This window comes from Triticum aestivum, chromosome 3B (assembly GCF_018294505.1).
Source record: "Triticum aestivum cultivar Chinese Spring chromosome 3B, IWGSC CS RefSeq v2.1, whole genome shotgun sequence".
Lineage (NCBI taxonomy): Eukaryota > Viridiplantae > Streptophyta > Magnoliopsida > Poales > Poaceae > Triticum > Triticum aestivum.
In genome coordinates, this window is record NC_057801.1 from 834052699 (window position 1) to 834069304 (window position 16606).

The 16606-nt window shown below is 47.8% G+C and overlaps 1 pseudogene; it reads right to left on the reverse strand.

Annotated features, from left to right (window-relative positions):
- Window positions 1-5848: 5848 nt before the first annotated feature.
- Window positions 5849-16314, reverse strand: LOC123072772 (disease resistance protein Pik-2-like; annotated as a pseudogene).
- Window positions 16315-16606: the final 292 nt, after the last annotated feature.

The following is a 16606-nucleotide window of genomic DNA, read 5'->3' on the forward strand; positions in this document are numbered from 1 at the left end:
AGCCTGCGAGTAGAGCCGCCAGATTAACTCCATGAGCCTGCATCCATCATAATGCAAATGAAATTGGACATAAATTGGGGATAAGAGATAACTAAATCATGCTTTGGATCAACATAAAAAGGCTTCTTTCTAATACCCGATGAATCTGCAAGACAACTTACTAATAAATCTTGGTGAATACATTACAATTCAACTTACTAATAAATCTCCCCACAGAAAAGTGAACCATTTTTAATCAAAACCACATGGTACATCTTAACTGGGCCCATGTGAAACAGGCACAATCATTTCTAGCAATACATGGGATTTGCAGTCTAATGAAGGCACTATGCTTGCAGATATGTGTTCCGGCTTTGCGCCATGAAAGTCCCATTGAAAATCGAATGAAGCAGGAGGGGGGAGATCATTGCCAATGCAACTCCCTCTGTAGTCACTCGTCTAAAGACCTGCTCCCATGTGTTAAAGCAAAGGCGCTATTATATGATAAAGCATATGTGAAAACTAAGCATTATGTATCTCAGCAGAACATGAGCTTAGTCACTACAGTGTAAAGGAAAAAAGCTATATGTCAAAATGTAATAAACTGCAATAAACGTTAAACCGCTTGCAGACATGCGTTCCGGCTTTGTGCCATGAAAGTCCCATTGAAAATTGAATGAAGCAGGAGGGGGGGAGATTATTGCCAATGCAACTCCCTCTGTAGTCACTCGTCTAAAGACCTGCTGCCATGTGGTAAAGCAAAGGCGCTATTAGATGAAAAAGCATATGTCAAAAGTAAGCATTATGTATCTCAGCAGAACATGAGCTTAGTCACTACAGGGTAAAGGAAAAGGCTATATGTCAAAATGTAATAAACTACAATAAACGTTACACCGCATGTGAACCACCCAATACCAAACTACATAAGAGCATCATAATTAGACCAAATCATAAGATACTGCAACTATGGTTGGATGTGGAATCATTATACACCAGCCTTATGGCAGGCTGGTAACATGTTATAAAAGCCAAATCATACTGTAACATATGAGATCAAATTATGTGCAAAGGAAACATCATGACATCATCTAATGTGAACTGGAAGACAATTGTAGTCATGATATTAAATCAAAATTTCCATTGTTCTATCCACGAAGCCACCAAGACCAAAACAAAAAAATGCCACCTGACCACCAGAAAATACCCTCCTTGGCCGTAACAAAAGAAAACAAATAAACATGTGAAAGAGGAAAAAGCAGAAGATGTGCACAAAAAAAATTAAGAAGATGTGAACTAAAACAAAAGATGTGCACAAAAATATTTAATGTCGACATATGTCTCGAACATTAGTAAGTAAACATTAATCAGAGAAGAGGGGAAATGGTTGGTTAGTATATATAGTTGCAAGCATGTCTATTTCAACTGCGGATTGAACCATTTTCTGCCTGTACATATCTGAATCACAATAGTATGCCCTAAAACTTGAAACTTGTGTGACATTGATTTTTTGTTGTTGAAGTACTTGCTTGCATTTCTAAATAAATTGAGATGAGAAACAGAAGAAATCCTATTACTTCAGGATTAGTGATAAGCATACACCTCGACGCTATTTTTCAGAAAACATACTGTACTTCAGCAGCACAAAGTTGATTACACTTGTCATTGTTTTCAAAGCAACGTATGTATTGTATGAGAACAAAGAGAGTAATATGATCAGATAAAATAACATAAATATCTGCAAGTAAAATGTACTTGAAACTTTTTAGGGAACATTTGTAAACTAACATACAAAGAATCAAAGATACTACAACTAAGGGAGGGCTATTTGCACATAACGGCTACAAAACAGAGAAAAAAAGCACACTCATGTATTGGATTGTTGGATGCTAGCAGTTCATTCCTATTGTGATAACCTTTAGTTTGGATGTGGTACAAGTACAACCAGCCTATGATCAAACACAATATATTACAACTCTAGGCAAATATACCCTATAGCTAAAAGGTAGGTTAGATGTGGGCATCCCTGAAAATGGGAAAGGGGAATTGGGATAAAAGTGGTAGCAACATCAGCGGTCCTCGCTATGGGGTTCACACAAGAGGCGGGAGGTGGAGAAGCTGGAGCACCACCAGCAGTCCTCGCTATGGCGTTCGGGCAGGAGGTGGGGGTGGTGCTCGTGGAAGGAAGTCACACTCCCATCAAGGCGACACTGTCACGTTGTCTCACCTCACCAACAAGCCAAGACACATAATGAGAAACTACCATTACGGCCCCCACGCTAAAATCCCCACGCCCAGTACAAACAAAAAAAGGAATCAAGGAGGGAGCAGATGAAACGCACCAATCGGTCGGAAGCCTGCCGCCGCAGTCGAAACAATAAGAAGCCCAACACAAACGGCCAGAATAGCAACGGCCCCGTGCCCTCCACCCACAGCAAGAAGACACAGCCGTACACAGCAAACCAACAAAACCTCCACCGCCAATCCCTCCACCCCTGCCCTCCACTCAGAGTCACGTATTTTCTTGTTGTAATTGGTTGCATTACTAACATGACTACATTGTATTCTTGTATCTTGTTGGTTATGAGATTTGAATGAGGCTCGCTTGTCAATGGAAGACTTCCTTGAACTTTTCATTGCCAAAGAAAGATGAGAAATCTAAAGCCAAAGGTAGGATCTGGAAAGGTAAAAGCATGTGCAGAAAAAATGGTTGGCCCAAGCTAGTGCGGGCTCGCATCTAAAGTTCTAAACCGGGGTATTAATTCTTGAAAAGAAATTACACCAATCATACTCTTACCACCTTATGGCAGAATTATCATTCCCCAAAACACACACAACAAATAGATGTTCTCATATGCAAGGAGCAGTTTAGTTTTCGGCATCAGCAATCGATCCCTTTTCATCCAGAGTACATATCTTTGCATATATTAAAAACAAATCTAGAATTGGAAGAAGAGTTCACCGTTATTCAATAGATCAGGGGAGGTAGGGGATGATTTTCTTTCAAGCATGAGGCATGTCCTCCCAGGAAATTAAGGGGCGGTGAGAGGCCATGTCCTTCCAGGCTGATTTGCTTTCGAAGAAGAGCCATGCCCTCCCAAAGAATAGTTGATTGAATAGGCCAAAACCCTAAAAAAAAAGAACCCTAAAATTAAGAGGGTGAGAAGGGATTGAAGAAGAGGGGAAGGAGAGGATTACCAGTCCACCATATGCGGAGAGGGGTGCTGGCGGTAGAATTGTTGCGATCACCACCAATTTCGTGCCGCCGCTTCTCTGGTCGTCAGCGAGCTGAGGTTGGATGCGCTGCCGACAGTTAGAGGGGGATGGGGACTGGGAGGAGGAAGGACACTCGCTCGGTCTCATCGGGTTGCACCTCAAGATGGCAATGGGGCCCCGAAACCCGCGTCCCCGCGGGTTTTTACCCTATTAGGGGACGGGGATGGGCATCTTTTCAACCCCGTGGGGCTGCTGTTGGGTAAAGTATAAAACCCGACGCGCTTCATGGGTTCGAACCCGTTTCAACAATAGCCGAACCCGAAACCCGCCATCCCCGTCAAAATACTACAATAAGCGTATTTGAGGAGTACAATCTTGAGGGTGATGATGATCATGGACAGCCATCTTGCTCTTTGCCTTCTTTGCAAGCTCCGGTCTTTGAAATCTGAGCTAGACCCTTACTTGGAAGATGAGCTAATTCCATTGTCCAAAGATAAATTTAGTGTGTTAGATTGGTGGAAAGTTGGTGGAACACACTATGCAACTTTGAGGCTGCTAGAACATGATATTTTTGCAACTCCCGTTAGAACGGTTGGCTCAGAATCAACATTTAGCACAAGTGGTAGAGTTCTAGTTGTAAGTGGTAGAGTTCCAGTCCTTATGTTTACTTAAATATGAAGATTTCCCCGTGTGTTCCCCGTGGGTTTAGAAAACCCGATGGGTTTAGGGGACGGGCAAAAAGCTAGCCCCGCGCACGGTGATGGGAATGGGGACGGGCTTGCAATTTTCTTGTGGGGATGGGTTTGGGAAGGCAAAACCCGATGGGTTCGTCCCCGTTGCCATCTTGAGTTGCACCATCTCTCCGTCTCCGTCGGCTGCGGTGTAGTCGCCTCCATGACTCCATGGCCACGCTTTTGGCGAGAGAGAGGGGGTCGAGGGTGAGTGCTTGAGTGGGAGGGGTCGAGGCCACGCGACTCTTCGTCGCTCACGAAGTCGCACCGAAAGAAACCGACCTAAACGGATCGCACCAAAAATCCATCCCTTACCGACCTTACAAGTGGGGCCATTAGCGCTAACAATAACCCCGATGCACCAGATGCTCTAAAATCATGGGAGCTTAGAATCTGTACCGATGCTTGCTCTGACTGAAAACTGTTGCAACTCACACAGGAGTAACTTTCTATGGTTGTATGTGTGGCCACACACAATCAACACAAGAAGAAGAAAGATAACTAGCTAGAGCGATCGATCCAGCTCAAGTAGTGGCATATGCTGAAAGGATGATTAGAATTTTTGCTGAAATGGTATGCGACACACTAACCGACAAGGAAACTCACTGTCCAAGATGCAGCTATTATATATATACTGTCTGAGAAAGTGAGAATACATGTATGGCACACAGCCATGAGAGTTTCAGCTGGTTCCGTAAATGCTTGCTCTGACTGAAACCATACTCAAGGAGATATGTAAAGGTCACCGTCTATCTGAACTACAGGCTACTAGTGTGTTCCAAATCGGAGGCAGAGATCACACACACTCATGCCATAACTTGGTACACTATTTCGAACAGGAAAATAAAGTGACATACCTAAATCAAGTGCCGTTCGCCCCAGCGGTCGTGTATCGGTGTTGGTTGCTTTGGAATACAAAGCGGGGGGAAACCCTTTTTCGGTAAATCAAGTGCCAAATACATACTTTATGCAAAAGTGATTTATGCTCTAGCCAGGCTGTATGCGCGAGCACGGAAACAGTTCTGCAAAGCAGCCGTGCACAGACAGCACTAGCAGAAGACAGCTCAAAATACAGCGATTGCCTATGCATGGCATATAATCAAATCTCTTGCCTCACTGCTGCTGCTTGGTACGTAGCTTCCCATGGTGATTGTGTCACAAAGTGATAGCTCACTAGTCTATGCGGATGGCATATTTCCATGTATCGGCCTTCAGTAGTCACAATTGGTGGCGTCACATAAATTTGTAAATGAGAATGTAGGATCAAAGTTGAGACTGTAAAAGCATCATGCATTGAAGGAACTGAGAATTTACATAAAAGGAATATTTACTTTCGGTTATGGGTAGCGAGTTGTACTACTAGTCATGCTGTTGCCGTTATATATGCTTGATTGTTTGGCGTGTGATGTTAGCATTATCTAACTATACTTTATTAAATACAGTAGAACCTCTAGTGTAGTAGTACTCCCTCCGTTCGGTAACTATTAGATCGGTTGAGCAGTTTCAGATTAGTCAGTGGTTTAAGTGATGGACTGACGTACGTGAGAGCAAATGATCACTCATCTTCATCGGCAGAGCAGAGGTCCTGAGCACTTTGGGTCAGTCTCAGTCAAGTCTTCCACACCTCCTGATGATGCCGCTGTCATCTTCTCGCAGCCTGCCTGCCAATTATCTCAACTTGCTGCGGGCAGACACCCCTGTAGGACCATTATCTCAACTCCAATTCTCACACTCACTACTAGTTGCTCCCAAATCCCAAACACCAGTACTGCAATCGATCGAATTGTGTTGTTAATCAATATAGCGATGGGAGACAGTTTTGTCAGCACCTGCCCCGTTTCCTAAAACATCACGTACACGAAAATTTACTGTTGGCTGAACTGTGCTCACCCAAACAGGCATAGAAATCAATGAGTCGTGACGGATAAACAAAACGAAAGCCATTTGCTAGCGTACCACCGTGCAGCTTACATCAACTCAATCGTACTACATGAATACAAAGATGGATGAAAGGGGAGTTGAATACAGCTAGCTACTCTCCGTCCCAACTCTTCAAAACGGGCCCTGCCAGCTGGCCTCGCAAGTGCTCCACGAACTCAGTCTTCTCCCAGTTCCCCCAATACAGCATAAATTCCTTGAGGCTTGGGAGGTATAGTAACCCAGAGAACAGCCCAACCCTGATGTCACTGCTCCAACCACAATACTGCAGCAACTCAAGCTTATGGGCTGCTCCTTCTTCAAATCCCACCGACTTGATGTTTTCTATCATATGCAGCTGCAGCACCTTCAGCCTCGGGAATGCCTCCCGCCGGAAACTGAAATGAACCTCTTCACCAACGAATGAGCCATCCAATAGACGTAGGGTGGCCAGGTTTGCTAGGTTCCCAAGAACTTGTATGGCCGCATCATGCTCCGTTATGCTCGACCACTCTAGCTCCAGCTTAACGAGATTTTTGAGTCTCTGGATCCACTCCGGCAGTTTAACCAGCTTGCCTGTCAACTTGAGGCTCTGCAGGTTTTCTGAAGGTGAGGACAGGCCATCCAAGCAGCCTGATAAACCTGGCTCTCCGTGTGAGCGCAGTGACAAGGACTCCAGGCTGCTGAGACGCACAATTGCTGAACACAACTCTTGACCGTTTCTCTTGTTGATGCCTCTCAACCCTAACTTGTGTAACCGGGTCAACCTTTTTATATCTTCTAGAACAGCCTTTCCCACTGAGATGTCCACGGTATGCAGTGTGTGCAGGGACTTCAGTTTCCAAATCCCTCTTGGCATTTCAACACCATCTGAAGTCCATTGTCTGCCACTAGCAAGAATGCGTTGCATCTTCACAAGTTTGATGATGGCCCTTGGTAGCTTCACTATGCTCGTGCCAGAAATATCTAGTGTCTGGAGTTGTCTCAGGTTCCCCAACGAATTTGGCAGGTGATGTATATCAGCATGTCCCCTTAGAGAAAGATATCTCACATGTACAAGCTTCCCAATGTGCTGAAGGTGATGATCAACAAGATCCCACTCGCCTTCCAAATCCAGCACTCGAAGTAACCTCATCTTATCAGAAATGTAAAACGATCTCCAATTTCCGAACACTGTCAATGATCGTACACGGGACAGGTCTACTATATTCTCAAACTCACACTGATCTCCCTTCCAGTTGCTGCTTACAGCAAGATGACGCACTGTGCCTTGGTTATTTAAGTTGCACCCTTCCTCCAATGTGAAAACAAGGTTTTCCTCCATAGACTTTGAGATGGCAATTTCACGAATGAGATCATGGACGTGGCAGGAGTCAATTCCTTTCCTACTATGAACTGACTGTTGAGATGGTAGGATCATGCTCCTGCTTATAAGTTCCATGAAGTAAGAGTCCAATACTTCCTCCACAGACTTGTCACGTACCTCACTTGAGTAACTCTCCGCAATCCAACGACGCACTAAGCGTCTCCGTGCAATCTGCTGGTCTTCAGGAAAGATGGCCAGATACAAGAAACAAGCCTTGAGGTAATAGGGTAAACCATCATAGCTTTTCATAAGGATTGCTTTTATGGTCTCAAGCTCTGGATTCAACTCCAACTCAGCACTGATATGCTCATTCATTTTTCTCCATTCAAAAGCAGTTTTTGGTTGGTTTGCTAAGAAGCCACCTATGATGACTAGTCCAAGGGGAAGCCCTCTGCACTTCTTCAATATCAGTTTTGCTGGTTCAACCAACTCTGGATATCGCTCATCCAAACTTACGGTCTCCTTAAATACCTGAAATCCATATCAATCAAGTCATTTAGTACAGCAAGAAAGAAAGCATATATGCACCATTGTCTAGCACATTTTTCATATAGGAATATGCATTACAAAGATGTAAAAGTGAGACAATGCTGCTTCTTGTTGGATAATAAGTTTCTCCATCATCCATTTTTTTATTAAGTATATCTTCATTTCTGTTCCTAGAAAGATTTTCCTCCCACTTAGCAACATGCCCATAGTATAATAACCCAACGTCTCTCTCATTCCTACCTGCATTGCACGCAAAAATGCAAATCAAAACAATGCCATTTCCCATCATGCTTCCAACTTCTACAGCTACACCTCGCCTCAGTGCTAATAGTATTCTTGCTACTGATTTCATTGGACACCAATTACCTCACATAGCTACAGAAGTAGGCATTAACTTGATATGATTGGGCCTCTTAGTTAATGGTGCATATTTGTCATAATCAGAACACCTGAATGTGGTTACTACATGAGCAGCTCTTTTACGGTTCTCCTATTAGAAAATATGGTTCCTCAATCTTAACACGTGACTCATCCAGCGGAGTTTTTTTATGCATGTGCACAGAATAATTGTGGAGGCATTCAAGGAGAGCACCATAACAACAAAAATACCCAATAAAGAGTGAACTACTGGATTTCTTAGAAAACAATTCGGTCCATCCGTTGCTCCCAGTTTAATGTGGGCGACTCAGGTCGGACTCGCTTCACTAGGTTTAGGGTTCCATTCTACACCTCTCACCCACCTGCTGTCGCATTGTGTTCTCCATGATGGACACCGAGTCTCCCTCGTCCTCCCTTTGCCGGTGGACACAGCAGCAGACTTGATGTTGGTGGACACAGCAGAAGAAACAATAGAACAAGCAGGTTGCAGGCACCGGATGGCTAAGAACAGAGCACGCAAGCACCAGCTATTTCCAATCCCCTTTCAATTGGGTTGCCTTCCTTTCCTATTTTTCTCATAGTAGCAACTCCTCCAGCAACAAGTTGTGGAGGCATACACATGGAGTCTGGCGCCTCCTATTTCACACGTCTCAGCATGCTTCTCCCTCACCTGCTATTCAATAAAGGAGAAAGATAACTAGACTACAGAGGGAGAAGCATGGCCAACACAGTTGACCGATGCTAACACTCCTGCCCCTGGATCTGGATCCTTTTGGATCTGGTAAACCAGGGAGGGGTGTGGCAAGGCATTGGGCAACGAGGCAACATCCCTTCATGGTGAGCTTGTAACGCATTCAGCAGGGCGTGCTGCAGTGGTGATGTCCGGTCGCTCTAGCCTTCAGGGCGGAAGGGCGGGTGTGAGGCTTTGGCTCAAAACGGCGGTCCGGCTGTGAGTTTTTTGTGTTGGGACAAACCCTCCGGCGACACACGCCGAGCAGCCCTCCCGTGACACGAACACCGGACCGAAGAGACGAACTCAAGACAAGAGTATTTGCGGCGACATACGCCTAGCAACGAACACCTCGCCGTGCACACGGCATTTTTTTCTTTCAGCTCAAATTGGAAAACATACACGGAGACCGCCGACATCTCCAGTGTGGGCCTGGTGGTCTGCCCGGCCTCCTCCCCACGCTCCCCCGCCTCATCTCCGCCCTCTGTGCTGGACTCGGTGGTCCCGTCCTGCGGCCTGCTCCCAGACTCTCAGGCGGCACCCGCGGTTGGGGGGACGCCCCTTGTGGCTGCCCCCCCCCCCCCCCCGCCCCGGCCTCGCCACCCCCCGTCGCCATCTCCTCCCCGCAGCCTGATGCTCCTCCGGCCCCGTCGTCTCCGCGAGTCGCCCCGGATGCCGTCTTATCGGCCCCCCTCGCGCCGCCTCCCCCTCCGGCCGCGCCGTCACCCCCTGCCCCGCTCTACCTCGGCTGTGCTGGGCCGGGTCTGCTGTCCTCTCCTTCGACGTCTCCTGTGGTGGGGGCGGCTCGGATCATCACGCCTTTGGCGGCCCAGCCCCCCCCCCCCCCCCCCCGCTCCGCCGCCTACTCTCGTCGCGGTCGGTCGACCTCCTCCCCGGTGGTGGCCTCCCGCCGGAGTGCTGGGCTGGATGCTGCTCACCCTGAGGGCAGCCCGGCGTTGCCCATCCCCGAGCGGGCGGAGCTTCGCGCGGCCACCCGTAACTTGGAGCCAGGTACACCCTCCATTCCCCCCTCTGCTTCGTCTTGTTCTTTCTCTGTGCTTGAGTCTGTGCCGCTGGGCCACCTCGCCAAACTGGCCTCCGACTCCGCGATCATTTTCCGTGGGGAAGTTGGCCCTCCTCTTGCCCAGATCGCGGCCATCAGAGCTCGTGAGGTTCTCGATGGGAAGCTCGCGGAGGCCCGGGCGGCCCTCCTCGTGCCCCCAGCCGCCTCTTCGGTTGGGGTATCCCCCTCCCCGCCCGTGCCGCAGCTGACGGCGCCTCCTCCCCTTGTGGCCGGGGCGGAGATCCGGGGCCGCACCCGCTCCCGCACGGCGGCCCTTCACGCGCTAAGCGCTTCTCGTGTTCTGGGGTCAAGCAGCCCCCCTATGGCTCCTTAATGCGGGCTCTTTTCTGGAACATCCGCGGCTTCGGCCATGATGGTCGTCGCCGCCAGTTAGTGGAGTACATGCGAGATGAGCACATCGACATTGTTGCTGTGCAAGAGACCATGCGTCGCGATTTCACGCTTCCTGAGCTTGACCGGCTGAGCTCTCACCTCTTTGCGTGGCACTGGCTCCCTTCTAGTGGGAGCGCGGGCCACTCGGGTGGCATCCTTTTAGGTGTGAAGGATGTCACCTTCGAGGTGGGCAGCATGGATAGGGGCGAATTCTTCGTCAGCATGGAGTTATTCGAGAGATCGCTCAACTTCAAGTGGGAGGTCATCATTGTCTATGGGCCGGCCGACCATAGTAGGTCGGCCTCCTTCCTGGAGGAGCTCCACCGGAAGATCTCGGCGGCCTCCCTTCCCGTGGTAGTAGGTGGCGACTTCAACCTGCTGCGTGTAGCGGAAGACAAGAGCAATGACAATGTGTGCTTTGCCCGGATGCAATTGTTTAATGACTTCATTGCTGACCTCGCCCTCCGGGAGATTGATCGGATTGGGGCCCGGTTTACCTGGACCAATCGGCAAGCCTCCCCGACCCAGTCCGTCTTGGACCGGGTCCTAGTTTCCCCGGATTGGGACCTCCGTTGTCCCCTAGCCTCTCTCCGCGCCATCACCCGGATTGGTTCGGACCATGTCCCCCTGCTTCTCTCCTCCACGGACGAACGTCCGCCGATCCCCCCTCGTTTTCGCTTCGAGACTTTCTGGCTATCCCAGGCTGGATTCACCGACGTCGTTTGCGCTCGGTTATCCGCCAGTTCCGCCCGATCACGGTCATTAACATGATCTTCCGGATCCTGGCCAAGGGGTACGCCAATAGGGTAACCCTGCTTGCAGATCGGATTACCCACCCTAACCAGTCGGCCTTCATTAAGGGCCGGTACATCCTGGATGGTGTCCTGGTACTTCATGAGGTCCGGGTTAAACGCCTGAAGGCGGTTTTTCTGAAGATCGATTTCCATAAAGCCTACGACATGGTTAGCTGGACCTTCCTCAGGGAAGTCCTTCGGAAGGGCTTTGACGACCGATGGATCACTAGAGTCATGCAAATGGTCTCTTGCGGTCGCACGGTGGTCAACATCAACGGCGAGATCGGTCCTTTCTTCCCTACCCTATGTGGGGTGCGCCAAGGCGACCCCTTCTCCCCGTTCCTCTTCAATATGGTAGTGGACGCTCTTGCCTCCATTCTGGATAAGGCAAAAGCCGCTGGCCACATTCGTGGGATTACCCCCCACCTTTCTGGGGGCTCGGGGATCTCCATCCTCCAGTATGCTGACGACACGATCATCATGATTGAAGGCTCGGAGATGGACATCGCCAACCTTAAGTTCCTCCTTCTCTGCTTCCAACGGATGTCGGGCCTCAAGATCAACTTCGACAAGAGCGATGTTATGGTGATGGGATATTCCCCCTCTGAGTCTGTGGCCATTGCCAATAGACTTGATTGCCGCCTGGGTTCATTTCCCACTTCCTACCTAGGGACGCCCATTAGTGACTCGCGTCTCTCTGTCGCGGACCTGCGGCCCTCCGTGACCAAGCTCCAGTCCCGGTGCGAGCCCTGGCAGGGGAGGTGGCTTTCTAAGGCGGCCCGGACTATTCTCATCAACTCATCCCTCTCCAGCCTCCTCTTGTTTCTTATGAGTTTCTACAGCCTCCGTGAGTCTCTCCATAAGGAGATCGCCAAAATTCAGTCCCGATTCTACTGGGCTGGCGAGCATGGCAAGCAGAAGTATCACATGGTCAGCTGGCCTGACATCTGCAAGCCCAGGGAGCAAGGTGGCCTGGGCATCATGTGCTCTAAAAGGATGAATATTGCCCTTCTATCCCGGTGGCAGTGGCGCATTGCGCAGGGTCATGGTGGCCTCTGGCTCGACATTATCCGGAATAAATACCTGCAGGGTCAACCCCTTGCCTTCTGTCAGAAATCGGGCGGGTCTCAGTTCTGGCAGTCTCTCGTCCAGCTTCTCCCAGTGCTCCGCATTGGTACCTCCATCTCGGTGGGGTACGGCCTCTCGACGCTCTTCTGGTTTGATCGCTGGGCCGGCGACTCTCCCTTTGCGGCCCGCTTTTCCGCCCTCTTCTCTATCTCCGTCGACCCCATGATTTCTGTTGATAGGGCCTTCTTGACTTAGGGCGCCTTGCTTTCCGTCGGCCCTTTGGGCCGGCGGAATCCGCCGCCTGGCGTGAGTTGCTCGATTGCGTTGCTCTGCATGAGCCGTTGGTGGATGGGGGTCAGGACCTTGTGCGCTGGCGCTTGGAACCATCGGGCCAGTTCTCAACCAAGTCGCTGTACATGGCCATTGCCCCCTCCTCCGCCCCCTCCCCCTATCGATGGTGTGGTCCGTCCGTGTCCCCCTGAAGATTCGCATCTTCATGTGGCAGTGGATTCGCGGACGGGTCCCGTCCGGTGTGGAGGTCTGCAAGCGGAATGGCCCGGGCACTGGTATCTGCCCGCTCTGTGGAGTCCCGGAAGACTCGAACCACATCTTCTTCGCTTGCGTCTCCGCCCAGTTCCTCTGGAGCTGCTTTCGCGAGATTGTCAGTGGAAGTTGGTGCCACACCAATTTCCCGGACTTATTTGCTGAACTCCAGATGTCCCCCGCGTCCTCTCGCCACATTAGGTGGCTTGAGGTTGGGGTTCTTGCCTGGACTCTTTGGACCATTCGCAATAAGCTTGTGATCCAGTGTACCCCCCTTCGTCGCTCTACAAACTCTCGGGTTTCTTGCAGCTTTGGCGGCCGCTTAGCCGCCCCCCGGACCGGGACGCCATCTCAGCCTTCATCGCCGACCTCCGCTCGATGGCCGTCCGCCTGTCGCCGCCGCCCCAGCCGGATCCAGACTAGACTCCCTGCGCTTGGAGTGTTTTGTTTTCTCTCTTTCTTTTGGGCTTGTTGAGCTGTGCCCTTAGCAGAACCTGTGTACTTTGTTGTGAGACTCGGGTGGTGTGTGTGTGTGTGAACCTGCTTTGGTTGTATGTCTTGTGGCGGTTTGCTTTATTTATAAAGAGGGGCGAAAGCCTTTTTCGGTAATATTGAAGCATGTGTTTAATTGCAGTACATCTGGGTGGATAAAAATGCTAAAAAAATAAATCCACAAGAAAAAGGTGGCCATGCAATAACTTTAAAACCTATATTTGTGCCTAAACAGGGATATCCTACTTCACTTCGACAGTTACAAAATCCACAAATTATTTGGTTGGACCTAACTATAACTACACAGATTATCATGTCTCCACCTTATTGTAATCATAGTTTATGTATTCTGTGGTCCTTTGTATTTATATGTATCATTCAAGCTATTGAGCGAGATTTCTACCAAATGGCAATTCGAATTTTCTAGTGCACAAAGGCCTAGCAAGTTGATTTTATAATTCTGTTATATGTATTCACAAAGATATTGCTTGTGAAGTTTGAAGCAGTAACAGAAATAAGAGGGAGAGGATTAACAGAACAACTAATTGAGCACACTACTCCATTTTTACCTTTTTGGTGAAGAGGGTACATGCGTCATCAGGGCCCAGATGGTGAAGAGGGTATATATTTCTTTCATCCTTGGAGCAGTGCTTCGCTATATTCTCTTCCCTTGTGGTGACTATTATGCAGCTTGGTGCCGTTTCTGGCAAATATTGTTTTATAGCATCCCACTCTCCTATGGACCATAGATCATCAAGAACAAGCAAATATCTCTTTCCTTCTAAACATCTCCTTAAATCTATCTCTTTTGTATCTTCATTCTTATCTCTGAATTGCATAGTTAAGCTCTCAAGGAGTGCTGCTGAGTTGAAAGGGCGCATGACTGTGACACAAGCACGCTTATCAAACATGCTACTAATCTCTTGGCTTTGATAGATATCCCTTACTAGTGTTGTTTTTCCAATACCACCCATTCCCCACAAGGAGAACACATGAAATTGCTGGGGATCTTTATTTGAGATTAGTTTGATGATTTCCTCTTTTTCATTCCCTCTCCCGATGAGGCGAGATTCCTCTAGAGTAGCCATTGTCTCCATACGTGTGAGGATATTCTTGTGTGCAGAGCTGTTAACAACGCTAGGGGTTACATATGAGGTGGACCCTTTTTCCTCCGAATTGCTTCCCTCCTGAGAAACCTAAACACAAGCACACGATTAATGATTAGGTGTTGCCTTCGTTTTCACATGATAATATTTTGTCCTCTTTTAAGTTTTTTGTAATTTTTCATATAATACTTCTGTTCTAAAAAGATATGAAAATCTCTAATAAATCATGTAGTTTGTTAGGTAGGACAAAAAATAAAATAAAGTATATTGGGAGTATATATATACATGTAGGGAAGTTGTTGGATATGATGTTGGGCACAATACTTCAACATGTAAAATATCAAACAAAATATTATGATATGAAAGAGTTTACAAGTTAGATAGGTACTTGGATTTTCCATCATTGATTACTTGAAACAATGTTAAGAGTTCAAGTGGCTGGGAACCTTTCATTGGTGTCAAAAATGGAGAGGATATAATTCATTGCTGATTGCTGACCAATGGCCCCTAGATAAGTATAGGAAGCCAAATAACTCCACATGAGAGTCAAGGACCTGAGCTAGAAAACTAGCGGAGTACGAGTCAAGGACCTGAGCTAGAGTAACCACTGGGATTATTTGCATGGTCAAGATTGGATCTAAGGCTAAGGCAGACAACATGCAATGCAAACAGATGATGGGGGATGGAGGGGGAGATGCATAAATACCAGAAGGAGTCATTTATGCACATTGGCCTTGATAAATTAAGGTTACTGTATATCTCAGTAGTAGCGTAAGTAAAATGTACATAAATCCTACAAATTCTTTCTCATGAAAAAGAGAAAATACATTTCTTAATTAAACTAGCAGAATAGCTATTAACCTAAAACTTTCAGGAAAACACAAGTCCAAGCTAGTTGATTATGTCAACCATTAGTTGTTGCACTAAACAAACTAAACAAGAGGAGCATTAATTTGACAATTTTCAGGACATCGAAATTACCTTACTGTAGAAAGCATAAAGAGATCGATCAACAAATAACTTCTTATGCTCCAAAGCTTCATCCTCTGCTCCTATGCATAAGCTTGCAACTTCAACTTTCTCAGTGGATACTATGATTCGACTTCCTTTCTTGTTGTTTGGGAAACATGTTTTAATGCAATCCCACTATTCAATGGTGTGTATGCCATTGAGTACAATTAGGTAACTCTTGAAATTTAAATATCTCTTGAACTCATGAGCCAAACCATCTTCTTTCATAGTTGGCATCATCCTCAAAACTTGGGCCCCAATAGCTGATTTTCCTTCTTTTCCTGTTTCTTGAAGAGAATTAACATAAATTTGCCTAATGATGCTTCGAATGAAATCTGACTGATTGAAAGGGCACATCAATGTGATCCAAGCACAGCAATTAAAATTCTTGTGTATGATGAGATCTTCATAGGCACTCTTGACGATGGATATCTCCCCCAGATCACTGCTACTTGTGCCCCACAAAGCTATCACTCGAAGTGCATCATCCTTGCAATTGATCAACTTGACGAGATCCATTTTTGCTTTCTGCTGCAGTAGCCTTGCATCATCGGCAGCCGACATCGTTGCACTGGAGATGGTAGGCTGCCCAACAACAGAGGTAGGCTTGGAGCTAGAACCCTTGATGAGGTGGTACCGTTGGTTCCTCTGGCTGACATCCTCCACCTTGATTCTGAGCTCCTTCATCTGCTTCGCCACACAACGCCGGTCTAGCAGCGTGCGAGGGATGCGCCACCAGGACTGCTTCTGAAGACGAACGGCGAAATTATGGAGACAGTCCTCGACGGCGTAGGACACATCGCGGACTTGTTTCACCCAAGTCCTGACCACCTTGTTATCGTCTCGCTCCTCGTGTGCAGCCATCAGGAATGACTGCATCATCTCGAGCTCGTCCGAAATGAAGCAGTGGTCGCGCTGCACACCAAGCTGCAGAGACACCTCCTCCGCCACAGCCGACTGGGCGTATTTGAGCGCCCCGTTCAGTACGGACTTACCAATGCTGATGGACGTCGCCTCCATTTTGTGTGACGGATATAGGTTGCACTGCAAACTAGTGGGTGGTGTTAATGGCTGTGCTTGAGCTAAACCAAAGATGTAAATAACAAGAGAGGAAACAGGACACACCTGGTGTTGTCGAATGAAGACTGTGGCGCGGTGACAGCAGCCTCGTGAGGGACCAAACCACTGTGATGGCAATCAAAATGGAAGCAGCCAACGCAGTCTCTGAAGCTTCAGCCTCAACACCAGTGTTCTCCCAAGCGACCAAACTTCAGAGATCTACCGGGCGAACCAGAAAGATAATTAGCAAATGGCCACATGTTTCAACTGGACA